We start from the raw sequence: 20,273 nt of genomic DNA, 5'->3' as shown, positions 1-20,273 counted from the left end.
CTCCTATATCTGAACAAATCTCGCTTCCTTTACACCAGAATGCATCCCCTGTATGTACGATTGAGATGTCTAACCATACTCCAGGAAAACAAGCAGGCAGAGAATTTGCTAGGCACATCTTTCAAAGCTAGAACAAAAATCTGCAGAACAAAAAATAACCTCGTACTTTGAATAAAGCACTTATGCATGATGCAGTTGAATAGAGTCAATGGATTTAAAAGATATAAGGGATCTAACTGGCCTCAAGATGTTTAAAGAAATTGCATAAGGCAAAGAAAAGGAGGCCAATGTTAGAAGTGAATAAATGCCTTACTGGGTCCAAAGACCTACCTTGCCTACCACTCTCACTATGTCCACTGAGGCTATACCTCTAACAGTGGATAAAAGAAGAGAGGGCATGTTTTTTTGGCCTTATGGACAAATGGCACATCGCAGCTTCTGAGAACAGCTAAGTTCCCTGGACTTGAGTCTCTGTTTTGGCACTCTTTAGCTTCCCAGAATAAATGTAGTCTAACAGATTGTTAAGGAAAGAGTATAGGAAATAGACCAAGGCAAACAATCCTTTTTTTCTGATATAGCATCCCAGCCTCTGCAGTCCAGAACCCTTGGCACTTCCTGAGCCAGAAGATGTAGCCACAATTTAATAAATGAAGATGAACTCTTCTCCATATCCTTTTCATCTTTACTGTGTGAAAATGTGATTCTTTTTATTTGTTTCAAGTCTGGTACCGAATAAATGCATTGGTTGCCTTCTTAATTCTTATGCTGTAAGAAACACTGAATAATTCCTTTTTGCTCTATTTTTCCAAACATTTTTTTTTCTACTTTTACAGGCTTCATCTGGAACTGTAAACCTTAAGGTCCTTTCCAACCCTAACTATTTTATGCTTCTATGATTTTCCTTCAATCATCTTTTTCAGTCTTGTCTATTTAGTCTCTGCTTGTATAAAAATTGTTCCGTAGCACAGTTTATCATTGTTCCCCTTCTATGTGCTCTTTAGTTCTATTGCAGCCTTTTAGAAATGTATTATCTAGAACCACATTAATTGTTCAGATAAAGGCATACAATGGATTTGCACATCCATCTGATTTTTTTAATTCCTTACTCTTTTCTTAATAATTCCTACTTTAATTGTCACTTTTTAGTTGCAGAAGACGCAACAACCAAACATTCTACTGATGATTTCAAGCACTTTAAGGTTGCTTTCAGGTGTGGTCATAGCTAATTTAGAGTCCATTATTGTATATGAACAGTGAAAGTTATTTTTTCCTCAGTGCATGACTTTCCATTTGTTGACATCGATTTCATCTGTTATTTCATTGCTCAATATCATGAGACTATTCTGTCACTCCTCTCATCCAGCTTATGCTTTTACTCTCCTGATTAATTCTTTATCAGTATACAAAATATCACCTCTCAGCTCACCACCTTTCCACAGCATTTATGAACTCAGATCCCTGGAGTCCTCATGATTCCTTCCTGTGAAAAGTTATGATTCACCCTACTCTACTTTCTATCTTTCACCAAGCAGTCTGGGAGAGGGTTTACTTCTACTCTGTGACAATTCAGCTTCATTACTGAATTGTTTATCTATTTTTGAAAATTCAAGTTCATAAATTTGAATCAACATTATCCAAATAAACCTTGGCTCCTTCAGAGAACTCCCATAGTTTTGTTTTCTTCTACAAAAGCTGTTCTGATTCTTGTCCAGTCATCTTCACCCTTTTGCCTACTAATTATTAGTTATTATAATTTCTAGCAATCTTCCTGATGGATAAACATGTCAGACTTACTGATCTGCATGAACAAGGAAGAGCCCTTTTTAACACCTGATTGACCATTTGCCACTTTCCACCATTTTGGTATCAAATTGCTAGGTATCAATCCCTTTTTTTACCAGTTCACACTGACACGGTCCTAGAGTTTATCGCTTATAAAGAAAATCTGCAGTATAGGCAGCTCCTTAATCTTTCCTATGATGACCACCAATGAAAAAAAAGAAAAAAAATAATCTATAGGCTTAATAAAAATGCCATCTATAGGCCTGCAATACTTGTAATAACATCTTTATTTGCCACAGTTCTATTCACCAATAAACCCTGCCTTTAACGACTTTAGCGACAAAATGTTTGAAATACCCCCCTTCTTTTTTTTTTTTTTTTTTCATTTTTGGCAAAAGCTTTATTCCATTTCTACGAGGTGATTTTTTTTTTTTTTTTAACTTCCCCTGTCCTCTGTTGTTCAATCCCTAGTTTAAGGAAGAAAAAATTGTAAAGCATTGTCCTTTTACAAGTATGTTTGTTCATTACTGTGAGCAATGTATTGCGAGTTTTTTCACACTTCCAAGAATGTGAAATTTTAGTATTCTGTGTCCATTGTTGCATTGTGGCTCTTAAGTTTCTGTTACCTTTAATCAGATACTCTGTATTAAATCCTGAGATGTAAATCTAGAAGTGATCTTTATTTTGAGTTTTTCTGACTGAGAATTGCAGTGTGCAGTCACTTGCAATGTGGTTCATAATGAGTAAAGTCTATCGAATGTGGCTTTGAGTTTGTTTTAAATAATCTAGAGATCTCAATTGCGCTCTGCTTGGATGTCAGTGTTCTTTATTGGACCTTGGTTTCTCTGTTCTTTAGTTCTCCATCTGTTAAATAAGACCAATAACACATATTGATATTAGGAACATGAATATACTATAAATTATGAGATATAATTGGGGGATGAAATAATAACAAAGTTCATAGGAGCACTTAAGATAAAAAGATAAAACCTTTCAAAAGCATCTGGTTTGTGCATATGGTGCTGTACCGAATGCTGCACCATACTCAGCGTTAATGCTTGTAAATTGTAGCTCTACATCTCTGCTAATCTTCAATATTTTAGTAACACATAAGTTGTGTTAGGCTTTAAAAATACATTATGTGTATATTTATTGTTACAGAAAAACAAACATAGAACGGGAACAAAGGCAAAATTATGCATGACATATTTCATATTTTGTTCATTTTATTTTGTTCCACATTGTGAATTTATGATATACCCTTACCTGCACTTCTAGAAAGCAATTTTTAATTGGTTGACTTTTGTAGCCATATTGATAAGTTTGAATTGAGAAGCAATTTTGCAGGAGGAGGGAGCTGCAAGACACATTAGAAGAGGAATCCCAGGCAAAGTGATTTGCCTGGGAGACAGTGCAAAAGGAAGACAGAAAAATTAATGAAGAGAAAACTGGATACAAAATCATTGGTGCAGCAACAGGGATAAAAACAACTGAGCAGAAGAAAAGAACGGTTGTATAGGAAAGGGATGAACTCTGCAGAGACCTCAAGGCAAGGCACTGATTAGATGCACCAGTGAAGCATAAGCCAGTGAGAGAAATAAAAGGGAGTTGAGTCAAAGGGATGAGCCAGAGAGGCCACAATGAACTTTTCAGTCAGGTGAACTGGGGTAAAGTAGAAAGATCTCAGCACTGGCCTCACTAGTGAGCGGGGCTGAAGAGCCCACAGTGACAGTGTGGTGGTTCATTGTGAGAGGCAGGAAGATGCATTTATAATATATTAACTGTGCAGCTTAGTGTTTGCAGAACCAGCCAATACTCAGATGACCAACATAACTAAATAAGTGGTGTTATAGTCCAGGCGATTTTAGAAACTGTAAAACATCATTAAGTTATGTAAAACGCATTTTTGTATGCTCTGACGTGTAGGGAGCAATGTCATAACCCAATGGTATGACATATCTGATCGAGGAGACTAACTTAAGAACCAAAACTGTTTTATCATACAAGAATGTAATTCAACAATCAAAAGAGACGTGTTGTAAAATACTCATATATATAAAAAAGAACACCTTAAGGTAGTTTCTAGACAGCTCTTTATTTCAGTATCCTACTGCACAGGACTGGAGACAGTTTCATAATATATATGGATTAAATTCCTACATCCACAAATTCTTTCGTCTTCTTTTAACAATATATCATGATGCTTCTGCTAAATCACAATTTTCATCAGTCATAAGATTAGAAGCATGTATTTTATGGGCAGCACGAAACAAACCAATGCATAAAGAAAACAAATGCTTCTGAATCATTCTTAACATTATTTAATATTTTAATAATAATACATGTAAGTTTGTAATAAAAATCAGGTACTATATAAAGTTTATTTGGGTTCTTTAATAATTGTGAGAAATTGACATAAGATTTGCTTATAAGAAGTCTGTAATAAATTTTTTGCTATATGCTTTTTTCTATCCTACCTTTCAAAGAAACATATCAGAGGTTTTCATCTAACCTCATTTTACACAGCTACAGTGTCAACAATTTCACCTGACCTATTTGTGTAACTCCCTATTATTTTCAGTAAGATATATGGGCATTTCCAGAATGCATCTCATCCCGATGAAAAGATCTAAAACGAGTTGCATGAGTCACAGTGTGAGTGTCTGTTCCTGTGAATAGCTGCCAAAGGGAGCCTGGGTGAGCAGTTTGGGTGCCGACATCCAATGTGTAAGTAACTGAAGGGAAATGAAATCCATTCCGGAAGGCTGGTGACACTAGTAGATGAAAGTTAAAAAAAAAAAAAAAAAGGATATAATGAGTAATAAGAGACTGTAGAAAGTAGCATGGGCAGATCTTCATGTGACAGCAAGTTACAGGAAAGAGCAAATCCAGGAAAGAAAGTTCATGTTGAAGTTCCTAAGAAGCTGACAGATAGGAGCTCAAGCCACAAATGCCACAAGCAGAAAACGGCCAATAAAATTTCACATCAGGCAACACTGAAAGAGAGGAAATTAAGAGCCTATCAAAATGCTCAAAGGAAAATGGGAAATGGCAAACATGGAATAAAATGGACAGGTGTCCCTTTGCTGAAACCAGGGAGAGTGGGCACACCTTCTCAACCTGCAGGGAAATGATTTATGCTCCTGTGTCAGGTTTTTTAGGAAGGAGAAAGCAAAGAGGCCAGAGCACTTCTGCCCCATCAGCACTGCTTGGTGAAATATGTGAACTCGCAGGCACAGGGCAGAGCAGCAACTCTGATATTATGCAACTTCCCTTCCAGTAATGCTGCTACCTCTAGGCTGTAACCCATGGTCACTTTAATAACAGCCTCAGCAATCTGATTTGACCTAAACCTCCTTATAGTGAAAAGGAGTATATTTTTCCTTTGGCTGTTTCTGTGGTCAATTACATTATTCCTATAATAACAGTCTTTATCAAGATCCAAATTTTGATCCAAATTTTCTGTCACGGTTGTGCGCTTCTTTGCTAATGTGAGTTTATTTCACATCCTTAACATTAATTAAATGCAGAGGAGTGGTTTTTTTCACGTTAATTTTCTTTTCTTAGATTTGTTCCTTTCTTTTTTTCCCCAGTAATTGCAGCAGGATTAACTGCATTGTTAGAGTTAGAGTTCTGAATGCAAATAAGAGGGCTTTTCCCTTTCTTTTCCCTGACTACATTTCTATTACTGCAATCACAAGCATTGTTAACAACATTAAAGCCAACAGCAGATGTGAACCAGGCTATAGTGAGAGAATATTTTGATTCTACAGAAAGGTTCAGTGCTGAAACATAATGTTCTTGCTTCCCAGCTATTACAGGGCAAACTAGCATGCACTTTTGAAAGTTAATATCTAATTTTCTAGATGCCTGCTGCCAATTTGTTTTCATTCTACTTCAATATAGTACGCAATGAGAACGGATTTTGCAAAGATTACTACTGGGCTCATTATTATTGCACTACTAGTTCTGGAAAACAAAATACCAAAACTCAGCTGATGATGACACAGTTACACAACAAAACCGGCTGCCCAGCACTCAAAGCCTGGAGTAAGCCCCTAGAGGAGACCTCGGGCTCACGCCCTACAACTTAAATAACTCCAACTTATCTTTTATGCTACAGTCTTAGTTTTATTGCAAAACCGGATTTATGTTAGGAGCTGAAAGGCTGCGCGGTCTTTAACCTCTCTTTTTGCCCAGTGTTTGGAATACAAACTAGGCCAGAGTGACAACTGAAAGCTGCTGCCATCTGATGGTTGCAGAGGAACCCGCGTAAAACAAGCTGCCTGCGAGTAGGTGGAAATCCTACAAGGCAGCTACTGCCACACCACAAACCAGGTCCCTTTGGAGCTAAGGACAGCAGCAATTTAGTGGCCATAACACCTGAGCCTCCCTCACAGCCAGGGCACTGCTGATACTCACAGGCACCTTGTGTTGCATCTTCCACTCTCTCAGCTATCATGCAAGCAATGAATAAAGCCAAGTGGTTTGGCTTTTGTAACACTGTAGGAATTAGCAATATATTTGTATTTTCAGAGAGATTTGCCTATATCAGTGCAGACAGGTGAAGCTGCTGGTTCCACAACAGAAGAAAGGAGATTACCTTTTTCCTGGAAGATTTCCTGCAAAAGTGGAGGTTGGCTTGGCCCCTTCTGTTGTTAGAGGTGGTTTACTAAATATGAGCTGGAACCATACTTGAATTTCAAGATGACAAAGTCTTTGAAGTTTTATATCATATGTAGCATTTTGGTTCTCATATATTCCAGTTCTAATCCACCCTTATTCCGTGGCATCCATCTGAAATGTACCTCGACCTTTCAAGGTTGAGGTAAGGATAATCATGATTGACCAGCAGTTAATGAAGAGTAGGGAAAATTAAAGAAAAAAAAAACCAAAAGTCTTAGAAACCCATTCAAAATCTGTAAAATTGCATGAAAGAATTGCATGAAAATTGGTCCAATTTTAAACGATAAAAAGCACTTTGTGATACTTTCTGTACCGCAAGTCGGTATAAGCTAAGCATGTTCAGTAGCACTGAAATGCTGTTTCCTTTTCTAATTAAGGAAAAGAGCTTTCTAGGGATGTCTGCAGATTAATACAAGACGCTCTGAGAAGATGCCAAATTATAGTGGAAATGTGTTTGTTCCCAGTGTGAGTAGAAGCACTTGAGATCATAGTTGCTTAGAGGAGCTGACATATCAGATGCTGGCACAAATGCTTCCTGTATTCCTTCAGATAATTTAGCAACTCCAGACATTTTACTCTAAGCCAATTCTTTCAAACAACACTCAAAGCTAAGGAATTTATTAAAGTCCAGGACCTCTGTGAAGGAATACTTACATGATGACAAGCAACTCAGTTATTACCGTGATTTGAGGAGATACCTTCCCCATCTTCAAGTGGAGTTGAGCCAGCTGAATGTATGCACGCTCCTCAGTCCACTGCAAAGCAAACTGGTGCTTTACAGCAGAAGTAGTTGTGAAAGACACAAATACATTTTCAGGAGGCAATGGAAGATCTGGGAATTGAAATGTCTGGTTTCTGGTTCAGCAAAATTTCTTTATCTGGAGCACTATCTTTCTAATTCTATATTTACCTAAGTCTACTCATTTTCCACTCACACATTTACTTTCAGAGGAAAAAGCTTGTTTGTATATTAAACTAAAAATAATGAGATGAAAGTATTCCCAGAGAGAAAGTGTATTGTTCTTGTCACACAAACAAGTACCACACAGTGACTATTGAAGATGAGGTGTGGCATTTACGTGTACAAGTTCATTGAAAAAGCAGTCCATGACAGGAGTTTGAACCACCTTTCACTGCTACCTAAGCAGATGAGGAAAAGTCCTCGTAAGTGGAGACTTCTGTCTATAATAAATGTGAGAGAAGAATAAAGTATGAGATGCACCCCTCCACAAATGAACATGCTTCAGAAGGCCTGTGAGCTTTTTATCTCCCTCACATACACTTACATTTCTAATGCCACAGGGCATACATTAAATTAAGGATTCTTGTCTATGCAATTATAGCATTTTAAAGAGTTTGTTCAGCAGCTGTTGAAAATAAGTATCAGCCACTCTGGGCAATTAAATTTCATAGCTCAAAACGACAGAAGGAGCATTCTCCATTAGCACAAGCGGTAGGGAAGCAGATATTATCTGAACTTGGAAATTATTCTTGCTAAAGGAATACTGGAAAGGCCATTGTCACTTGCCAAATAAAATTACTACTTTTAAAATAAATATTAATTAATGTTATATACTAGAGGGATGAAGAACTGCTATAAATAGTAACTGCTCCACTTAGCTGTGTTGTGTATCAGAAAATTCATTTAGGTTTTCAAGGAAAAAGTCTTTCCTTTTTTCACTTTTTTGTACCATTCCCAGTACAACTGAGCTCTAGTAGCTGTTGATGGGCTTTATAATCTATTGCAGGATTGATTCCTTTACTAATACAGCGATAGAAAAGCTAGTCAGTCTCATTTTCACAGCAAAACAGGAACTTCAATGACCCCAACAACATTCCCACCCTCCTTAAATCACAGGTTGAATAAACATTATCTATTGTTTAAAATTATTTGGTTGATCAGGAAAACAAAGTCACCATATGCTTTTCATATTCAATGGATCTCCAGATGGTATGATTAACAATGTACTGTAATTACATATCTATAAAATCGACACTATTTACCTTAATTGAATAAACCCATAATTAATAAAGAAGGTTGCAGAGATGCTTTCTGTCATCAGCTACTATCTTGTCATCCAGAAAGACACGTGCAATATCTGCACAGCTGCGTATAGTTGCAGGTGAATAAATAGTGTCACATTGAGTCTTGAAAAATACCTAATGCCCACACAAAAGATATGTTATGCACAGATCTTGAAGGGTGAGATCTTGAATGTAAAGGTGAGATCTTGAATGTAAAGCTACCCTGAAAGTAAAAATAAGACAAAGGATCTCATCCACTGCCCAACCCCAGAGGGAAAGAAAAACAAAAGGAAAGAAGAGGTATAGAAAGGCTCTGCTGACTCATTACTCATAAATTAGGGGTGGCAAAACCCAGCAGCAGTAGGGACTGCACAAGTGCAGTAACATGTGGCCCCAAATTCAGGTGATACTGGGAGTCGTGAGCTTCATGAACTGCTCTGTGGAATAAGCTCTACAAAGACAAGGGTACTTTAAACATTTATCTGTATTCTGCTCAGATTTTTCTGTAACATTGCTTTCCATAGACTTCAGCTATATCCTGCAGTATATAAGGAGGAACTGGGCTACCTAATGTTAGTGTGCTTGTACTTCCCCATTGCTTCTGCAGGAAACCAGGGTATGCCAGCCGTGAGCACCTGATCTTGGTTCACCCATCACTCTCCTGACCTTAAAGCCCAGAGCAATTCTAGCTCCTAAATTAGGTACCCAGAGCACATCGTTTGAATATAGTCCTTTGTTCCCACTCTTAGCACACCTTCAGATTAACATGCTTTCAGTTAATATCCGCAATGCACTCTAACACTGCCTGTCCATGACAGGAACGCAGGCAGAAACATTCTCTATTGTACTATTTTACATCTTAATCTTACAATTTATACTTTTTTCCATCTGCCCTGCTCTGGGCATAAAGATCAAGCCCAGAATATTTAATTTCTTACAGAAGTGTTCCTTTTTGCGTTTTCCTTATAATTTCAAACTAATAGCTATTCTGCAAAATTTACCAGTCTGTTCTCCATGTGCTATCTTAGGATTCGCATACATAAGTCTTATCTCTGTTAATGGTGCTGGGAAGGATGTGCATAAATCCCCACATAGAGAGATGAAATAATGGGACTTTTAAGACATTTATTTCACACTGGAAAACATGTTATAGTTATTGCAGTAATCTCTACAGCTCTGGTTTTGTATATGAAAGAAACAGGTATTCCACCTATTGCTGTGTAAATTCATTTAATGATTACTGTGAAATTCAGAAAAACTTTGCTATAAAAAAATTTTGATGCATTTCAAGTGCTTCATATTCATTATAATATACAGTTTGACTGGTAATTAATGCTTCTTTTTTTCTGCATATATACAACATTTTTTCTTTATCTTTCATACAGTCTAGATATAGTGTATGCCATTTTAGGTTAATAAAATTAGACTCCTGCAATTGTTCTTCACAGAAGCCAGTGATAGCATTAATCATTCCTTCAAATTGTTCTTCCAGACAATGTAGTGTTCTTCCAGTAAAATGTACAAGATGTTCCTATTGAACATTTCATTAACTGGTTACCTTAGTACTCTTTGGAGTATATTTACCATGGCATCTATATATATGTAAAATATTTACAGATTTGTTTTAAACTCTTCATATGCTGGACCTGATATATAGATTTTCCACCTTTTTTTGCTGCTGCTGCAGTCTTATATATGCATTATACTATAGGTGCATAGCCCTGTTTTGAATTCCTGCTATACTCTATCCCATTTCTTTTCTATGTGAACAGCTGAAAAATGTGGGTCAAGGGTAAATCTTAGTGTAGTGGCAGTGAACAGTGAAAGCTGAACCTATCTGATCTGGTAGGTGTCAGTAATCACGTGAGCTGAAATTGCTGTGGATCAGTCAATTCTATTTGAATATTTGGAGAATCAGCAAAGTGAACTTGCTGCTAGCTGATAAATATTTGTTAACTACAATGGTTAATGTTTAACTCAGGGAGGAGGTCTAAAGGTACAGCAAGTTACTAAACCCCTGCTTTTTAAAGTAAAATCCTTTTCTGGTTTTCAGTAACTGATGACAGCAAATCAATACCGTAGGGTATGTTCATATATTCATCAATATTCAGCAAATACACTTTCTTGAACTTTAGTCTTCAAGCCACCTAACTTCATAAGGAAGTATGGTTAACAGGGCTTAGAAAAACACTGCAGCCTGAAAACATTTTCTTTTCTGAAAAACAGAAGGGTGTTGCCCCTTGCCCTTTGTTAAGATAGTTGTTCAAATATTTAAGTTTCTGAAGGGACTCAGAGAGCTTAACCAGTAGATACCTCAGTCCCAACTGTGCCCCTATCTGTGTCACACCATCCCAAACAAAGACATCTGCAAGGGCTCAAAAGCATAAGACATTTTTGAGTTACACTTGTGCAGAGATGAGAGATCCGAAGTGGGGAAAGAAGAGAATCTTTGAGAAAAAAGGTGAAAGAGCCAAAGATGCAGTCAGAAAATGTGCAGAGGATACCTCTATGACAGACAGGGAGAAAGCAACGTTTGACCTCATTGCTAGTGGGAGAAGAGGGTGTCTCTCAGAGGTCCATCCCCACGCATGCCTGGTGCTGGAGGGCACATGGACACAGTAGCTGCCACCAGGCACTGCACCTTCATCAGCAGTTCCCTTTGCAGTTATCCTACCTATGCGATAGCTCATCAGCAGGACAAGACATCTGACCAAGGGGGCCACTTTGCATTTTCATAACCGGAGCTTGTATCAGGGAAACGGATGCTGCAGGTCTGAGACGCTGCAGGCTGCAAGGGTTACCGAGGGGTGACCATGCTCTCTCAGTCCACTAAGTGGGTGTGGAGGTGAAGACAGCATCAGAAGCCTGTCCCAGTTACAAAGCCCTAGTGACACTGGGAGGCTTTCCAGGTAAGGCAGGATTTAGAGAATTTACCAAAATTGTCACAGCATTTGCACAGGGCATGACCGCCTGTCCCACCATGCAGCACTGTTCTGAGCAAGCTGGAGTGTTGTATGGTACCCGCTAAGGAAAGCTTTGGAAAGTGGGAAGAAAGGACCTAACATCAGTGTAGAGAGGAGCAAACAGCAGTTGTGTTTTGGATTGACATCTGGGATGTAAGCAGAATGACGGTATTTATGTTAAAAGTCAGGATTTCATAGGATTGCATTCAATCTGCATGATCTGATTTGCATAGGTGGTAAAATCCTGCTACTCCTTTTGGCTTCAATATTTAGACCAGGCATATTATATCATACTGTATGACAAGCTATGGATTGAAAAACACAGAATTTGCAACAACCATTTTTCAGAACCCTCCCTTGATGCAAATGCTTATTTTGATACACCTACGCAAAAAGAGCCATCTCCATAGAAACCTCCCAAACCTTATGTCTTAAATAACTACTTTAAAGGGCTTATCCTGAGAGTTATTGAGGACACTCATCTCTTGCTGTCTCCTAAAATAGCAATAACTCTAGAAACCGCAGTGCTATTTTCCACTGTGTATTGACAAAAGTATAGCTATTCAACTCAGATTAATGTAAAGAGTTCGGTATTTTAATAAACTGAAAAATAAATCCCTTTACATATCCAAATCTTCTTTAGCTTATTTTGTATACTTTTGCATCTGAGCACACTCAGATAATATACATACAAACTTAAGTGAATTTCCACTGAATTAAACATCAGATATTGGTCTCAAGCAGTCAACTCTTTCTCTGTAGTGAATGAAGATAATCAGGTACATGCAGGTAAATATATATTCTGCATAGTTCAGATGCCTTCTGTGAGCACACTGTCAAGGAAGCCGCAGTGAATAACTCAGGTGAGATGCCTAACTTCTGGATGCAAAAGTTAGGTGGGATGAATTCTGTTTCTTGTGCTAGTCAACTGCTAGAGCTATACCCTCTGTGATCCTAGCTAAAATTGACACAATGTAGCTGACGCTGCTCAGTTCCTATAAAAATCCATTAAACAAAAGCTCTTTGCATATTATATGTAAAATAATCTTCAAATACTAATAGCAAATGCATGTGGTGAGTAGATAACACTCTTTAAAAATCTGCATTATAAGATCTTCTCTTGATTGTGGGAAACAGCTTACTCAAATCACCTCTGTATCTCTGTTTACTGATTATAAATACATAATCCTTGAAATCAGCAGGAATTTAAGTGCTTCCTGACAGCAATGTAGTGTAATACATGATGTAACACAGGGCTCAACACTATGCAGTATCAAAAAGTGCTGAGTGCCTTCAGTTCTTATTGGCTTAAGCAGAGCCCAACTGAATATTGATGGGCCTTGGAGCTCTCCAAGCTCAATTCTCAGGGGTCATGTACAGCATCTTCACCAAAGATGTGCCTACATGAGAACTGACTGGAAATTGTAAGAGCGTTCTTTAGACATTGGGAAGAATTGCCGGGACAAAGCTGTTATCTCTCCAAATCTCACTTTATGCCTCGGCCACTAGCTTTATAACATCCTATATTACCCCTAATAGGTAGTGTTAGCACAAAGTGTCTTGTTTAAAAGCAGTATCATTCACAATAAGTTGAAACCAAAACTTATACTTTTAATCACTCTTTATCACTCTGTTAGCAAGTATCCTTTCTTAAACCTGGTACAAGGTGGCTATCCTTGAGCTTCATGGCTACTCTGAGTTTCATCTTTCAAACTGGAGATTTTTCTTAATGGAAAAGGGTAGGTTTAGGTTTAGTTTTAGATCTGTGCTCCATATCCATAGCAATGTGCAAACATGCCTGAAGATTTACAAAAAGTTAATGGGTCAAATGTTAGTGCCACAAGATCACTGAATAACTTTTTGGGGAAGAGTCCCAGCCTTGCTCAAAGCAAAGCCGTTTTCAGAGCTTCAAACAGGTTGTTCAGAGCTATGTCCAGTGGGTTTCTAAGAATGCTCAAAGATGGAGATGGAACTGCCTCCCCAGATGATGCATTCCAGTGCATGATGACTCTCAGTGTGAAATTTCCATTTCAAAATAATAAAAAGCTCCTTCACTGGCCACCTCCACAAAACAAAAGCGAAACAAAACTTTCATTTCAAACCGGCTCTATTTGCTGCTCCTACAAATCTATATAGCTTAATCCCAAAGCAGCTAAAAGGAATGTAATACTCGATATCAAGGGATAAATAACAACTCTTAGGTACAGAACTGAAGACTATCTCAGATTTACTTCTCAGCAAGGATTTTTGTCTGACTCAGTCCTGAAGCCATTACTCAGGAACGCTTCCCCACTGACAACGTCCCAAAACAACTAGTATCAGTCTGCCTGGAAGGCAAGCAGAGCGGTCATGCCATGCTGCCATGAGCAATAAAAGGAAAACAATAAAGCAGACGTCTGCTCAGGATTAGAGGGCACTGGAGAAGTAAGTGTTGGTGATAAGTATGCAAGAGTTTAACCTTGCAATATCCAAGCAACTTAGGAGCATATGATCATTTACTTCTACTTTTATTTTAAAGGATGTAATAAAATCCATGTTCGGTTAGGTGGAGGGGGTTTGGGTTTTTTTTAATTAACTCGTGATTTGATTGTCTGTGGCTTTTCAAGGATCTCATTGACAATGGCACTGGCCATTTGGAACTAGCCAGCCTTTTCTAGTTGCTGAGAGTTATACAACCCAAACCACTGTTCACTTTTTCCAGAGAGAATTTAGCTTGTAAGCATATTTATTAATTGGAAAAGAAAATAAAAATTAATCTCACTGGGTAGTAATGCCCTCTATGAGTAGCTTCAGGCATCATCTCCCACAAACATTCACTCTTTTGACCCAGAGGATAGCAGCTTTCCATAATCACCCACAACTCCAGTTAATATGTAACATAACATATGTGTAATGAGAGACTAAGGCATAAAGGGGAAAGGCTAGTTCTGCTTCAGAAAAGCTTTGATGATGCAGTTTCCACAATCTGCTCTACTGTCTTGGAAGTGCACATACACATTAAATTTTACTTTCTAATTCCACTAAAGCTATGTTAAAATGAGTAGGAATAAGTTTCAATTACCAAGGCAAAAAAGGGAGCGTTGCTTTTAATGCTTTGCCTAGCCACATCAATGTTTTTATATATGATTTTAAATCCTGAAAAGACTTCTTTTGCATCATCCCAAAGCAATTGCAGGAAAATAATGGGACCATCTTGCTCAAACCAAAGGTGACCTTGGTGTAATATAACAGCTTATTTTGTTTCTTCTATCTGCTGGCTGTGTCTGCCTTTTGCTAGATCACAAAATGTAATGGGTAGAGACCATCTTTCTCATATCTTTGTTTTCTACTTAACAGAGCAGGAGCCAGGGATCTATAGATGCTACAGAAAATGGTACTGAAAAATACTTGTTTGTATACCAAGAAATGTGACAGCAGTAAACATGTTTTTAAATGTTTTGCCCTGCAGTTAGAATCCATGTTTGCTCATCTCAGCAGAGCATGTTAGCTGAGGTTCAGTGACTCACTAAGCTATCGTCACGGGGGCTCTTTGTGAGCTTAGAGTGTGGACAGAGGTTGCCTGTGTCTGCCTGCAGTTCAGTCATGTGTGTACCCCAAGTCCTTTGTGGGTATCAGTCTAAATTCTAGAGCTGCACAGATAATGGATCTTTGTCAGCACGCTTGTTGAGTCAAAAAGTGTATGTGTGTAAGCAGTGGAAGGTGGAAGCCAGAAATGTGCAAGCAACATTATTTCATTCTGCTTTAACATTAAATGTTTCATTTGAAGGGAAACCTTCAAGTCAAATGGCCTTAATTCTGACAGTTTTGGGGAGTTCTACTGCTTATGTGGGGCTACAAGCTCTGGCCAAACAGTAACAGCAAAGGTGTCTGTACCTATACATTGCAAACAAGACCAGCTACTGGCATTGCAAGAAGAATCTTGATAGCTGAGCTTCTATGCAGGGTTAGAAAAGGAGCAAACTGTAGCTGGCAGTGCAGCAATAGCTCTTCTGTTCCACCAGCTACTTTCCGCCAGCACTGCACATTGCAGACGGGTTAATGCAGCACTTTCAGAGAATTCCTCATGTTTCCAGTGTAGATGAGACCAAGGACAGATTTATCTATAGACCTTCAGACTTTCCCACTTTGGAACTGTGTGGTGCAATGAGTAGTCCAAACCATGAAGTAGGAGAACTACTGCACATCCCATCTTTTCCTTCTCTTACATTACTTTTACCTTGCTCTATGCAGCTCTAGATGCATCTGCTTCTGAGCAAGCATAACTCCAGAATATCAACTTTCTCCAGGCCACTTAAAAAGCACTTTTGCTGCTTTATGTTAGCTAGACAGTTTTAACATTAAAACCACCAACTAGGGCCCATTCTTTCTTCATCAGCTACTTTTCTAATAAAACTATCACAAGAGGTGGCTGCAAAAGCCAGAGCTTGTTCCTAGCCTCATGGAAAGGAGCTCTTGGTCTGGCAAATGAAGCCTGATGTACTTTATTGCATTCCTGATCATCCAGTCAGATGCATCAGACACGGATGTAGAAAATGCACATCACCTGTGCACGGTTTCATTTCAGCACACTCATAATACAAAGTTATTCTGAACTCACACAATAAATCCCAGTCTTAAAACTTCTTGTTGTATGAGCAAAAACTACGCAGCTTGTTGAAATTGGTTTGTGGTTTAGGACAACTACTTGACACTCTCTTTGTCATCACTGACCTCTTTCCCTTTGTCATTGTTGACATCTACATGTAAAAACCAGTTCCTGACATTTCCAAGTTACTATTCTTAACAGATTGCATCATACTTCCTACAGGCATTGTGAATTGTTTGGCGAGCCCGAGGCAGGCTCTGCCTAAGGCACCCAGGGTGCTGGAAAGCTAGTGAGCTCAGCACCCAGCATGATTTGGCCCTGCTACAACAAGGTGACCTGGCGAAGGAGCAACCCAGCAGCCAGCACAGCTCTTTGGAAACAGGTGGCAGTGTGATCATGTCATTTCCTCTCCCCCAGCAGCCTGGCAGCTGCCCTCCATGCTGGATCAAGAGCTCTGGCTTCTGGCCAGACCAGGTTTGTGAGTTCCTACTCTAAAGGTCAAACACTGGATCTGCCAGCAATAAAGAAGAAAATAAAAAGAAGAAAAACAAAAAAAAAATAAAAGGAAAAAAAAAAAAAGTATTGAATGCATGCCTCTGGAAGCAGATGTGTGTTAAAGGTCAAATTCAGTTGCTGCAACTCAGTTTGCAATAGCAGCAAGCAGATGCCCAGCGGGGACTCAGAAGGGTGATGTGTCTAACATTTGAGGAAACAACTAAGAAACCACCGCATAAACCAACTTGTTCCTGTAAAACTATTAATGGAACAAAAAATGTTATTACATAAAACATACCGGAAAAGGTGACAAACTGGGAGGATTTCTTCACAACCCGACATATATCGTGAATATTTTTGAATGGCATAGTTAAGCCAGTTCCTATAGCATTTTTAGAAAACAAAAATTCTACCCATATGTGATCAAATAGTCACAATTTCATCATATTGGTTATTTAGGTAAGAAGATTGTCCTAAAGTTTATACCCTAAGCTCTCAAGGGTTGATTTTTTATTGTTTTCCCAAACTAATAGGAAAAGTTTTCTCCTTAAACTAATTTTTTTTTTCATTTCAGCTGGTACAGTTCAGGCATCTCAAAACTGAAAAATAAAAAAGAGAGAAAAATGAAAAATGTCTGCTTAAAGCTCTTTCTGAAAGGCTATATCTCTGAACAGAGTCCTAACGATGGTACGATCTTATTTGCAAAAGCATACCCTTTCCTGTCTAATAAATTGCCAACCCTATGTAATCTGTATTGTGTTATTACAAGATCTCTCTTCAATAGAGTCTTGAAATCTAACAGCAGAATACTCTGAAGAAAGAATTTGCTTACAATGTGCATTCTCTGTCCCCTCAAATTCCCCAAGTATCTATCTGTCAGAAAACAACTGGGGCAAAGACCTTATAAAATGATGGTGATTGCTTAATGAAATACAAAGCATCATTAACACTTGCCAAATGATTTTGTTAAGTTAAATTCTGGCATGCAATTCTATCTTAAAGTCTGCTTTCTGAATGGGACATTTTTAATAATTTTTTCCTTACTAATATTTTTTTAGGTAATATGCCTGTGCTAAGCCTACAGATATGAAAGGGTTCTATTTACATTGCATTATGCTGGGACATCAGATAGCCTAGGTAGTGCCACACAAGCTAGGCCTCAATTTGGAATTCATGTAGCTGTACCAGCAAAAATGCTCTGCTGGCCACAAAACTATGCCAATGCAGCTCTTCTGGGACTCTCTTTTGTGTCAAGTCTCTACATGGCACTGACCAGACATAGCTAGACATAGCCAAAAATAACATGAAAACTGAAGTATGAGACTTGTATTAGCAGACAAAGGTAAGCATAGCAATGCAGGACAGAGCTATACCTTGGCCTTTCAGATGTAAGAATACCTCTTTATGTCTACAGAAAAGATTGATATTTCCTAGGTCAAACCATGCAAAATTTTAAATTGGCCTTTGGGAGAAATAAGATGGGAGCTTTTGAGGATGTATAAAAGAAAACACAGCATACAATACAATCTCTTTCAGAATGCTGAATGTCTCCTAACATCAATAGGAATCTAGACTGCAGATATAGATCTCAAAATAATACAGAAATTGAAAGACTTCCCAAAAGATGCATAAGAATGCTGAATAACTTTCTTTAATCTGTTAGATTATATGCTGCTGCTAGAACAAGTGTGGTCTAAGCCACATGACTACTGTCGTCTCAACAGACGAATGGATGAATGAATGAATGAATGAGTGAATGAGTGAGTGAGTAAATCATTAAAAGGTCTATTACAACTAGACTCAGTGTTATAACGAAGCCTGGAAACAGTCTGAGATTTCTTATGTACCTGATTGATTGCCACTAAAATGAAAAAGCAGCTGTACAGACAGTCTTTTACAGGAAGCTTTTTACAAGAATATTTACTTTTATTTTTAACATTAATTAGCAGAGTTAGATCACTATGTGTTTTTATCAGCAGTGAAATAGCATCTCTAAATAAATGTAAGGAAAAAAAAAACAAAACCATGACCCTTACAATGTATTTAAAATCATTTAATCAAAATTAAAGGTTTGACAGATATTTAAAGATGTCAGCTTCATAGTTAAAGGTCTAAATGTTAAAATAAAATAGGTAATTCAGATTTTACCTCTCACTTTGCCATACCAGAATTGTGCAACTCAAATATTCTGGATGAGTTTCTTCGCCTTTTTTCCATCCGTGCCTTTGCCATGGGTCATTCATTGTTTAAGCCTGTAATGGCAATTAAGGTCTTTGAGACATGACCTGACTCTTAAAATTAGTTAAAAGTGGTCAATAGACTCATTAATGGTGTAATTCCATAAACCTAATTTCGCAGGCTAAAAATGCACCACTCATGGCAACTGTTGGGACTGAGACAGATTTAAAATGTATACATACATTCTTAGTCTTTATAAAGGTTTGAGGGAGGGAAGGGCCCAAATCCTCAGTCTCTGTTTCTGACACTCAGAAGGTCTTTGCATCCCAGCTACTCTGGAACCCAGGAGAAGGTCTGTGTTTTCAGAGGCATTCACTGACTTAAGGGATGGCTCATACTAGAGTGCTTATTTGGGCATGTACTTTGAATTTTAGAGTTAGAAAACAAGACACATTTTCATTTTGTTTGTTTTCCCAGTTGCTCTAAAATTTCTAGATGACAAAGCAAGTGTTACATTGAGGGAACTCAATGGCATGTATTGTTCCTGGATTTAGGCTCAGTTTCTGAACAATAGCCGAAACATTTTGTTTATGTGAAAGTACCTCTGTGCAGAGAATATGCACATTTGTGCTTAATACAATGCTTTACAGAATAACATAGATGGTGAGAGCTGTCTAGTTAATCACAACAAAAGTCATATTATTTTTTATGTTACCAGATATCTCAAATTAAAGACTTAGAAATTTGCAAGAAATTCACCAGTTACATTGGCTGAATGATACAAACAACTATTATACTTATGTGTATATATATATACACACATATATAATTTCTTTATAAATTTTGCAATTTGAAGTAACATCAAAGAAAACATTACTCCTGAAGAGCAGTTAGGTGCTTTAATAGCAGAAATTGTGACAAATAGCAACAATACTCTACCAGTTGTGTAAATGCTCAGCTGACTAAGCAGCAGTGGTTATCTGAATGAAACGCAGCAATGATCAATAACAGCTTGCTTCTGGAACATCATCAAATAATTTTGAGAATTCTTAAAATCCTTAATTTTAGAATGTGTTTCTATGAGTGTAATTATGGCTGGGTCTCATCTGCTTTGTGTTCACTGGATGAAAAAAATGCCACAAAAAAAAAAAAAAATCACTTATCATCATCACTCTTTTTGTTCTGAGAAAAGGGAAGTCTTATAGTTGTGAAAAAGGTCAAGGGCCTTCTAAGTCTTCAGTGCCTAACACATCAAGTGACACTCCCCTGATCGTAAGATTAAATCAAGTCACAGGATGTGTGCCCTACGGATATTGGTTAAACTGTTCTGGAGCTGAGTGGATTAGACCGGTATCCTACCTTTTACTTAAAAGTATACTATGCCAGAAAGGTCAACAATGTTTCAAGTAAGTTGCTAATTGAAATCCACCAAATGAGACAACTCTCTTCCTGGAACAAAATTTTATCCAGCCCTGCTTTGCCTTCAGGATAATACATATCAGAACTGGCATGTAGGCATTTTGACCAGAATTTTGCTGCTGATCAGCTTGTACAGCAAA

The sequence above is a fragment of the Psittacula echo genome, assembly GCF_963264785.1.
Source record: "Psittacula echo genome assembly, chromosome: 1".
NCBI classification, from domain to species: Eukaryota; Metazoa; Chordata; class Aves; order Psittaciformes; family Psittacidae; genus Psittacula; species Psittacula echo.
The sequence above is the reverse complement of the archived record's forward strand: the minus strand, read 5'-3'. Positions refer to the sequence as shown.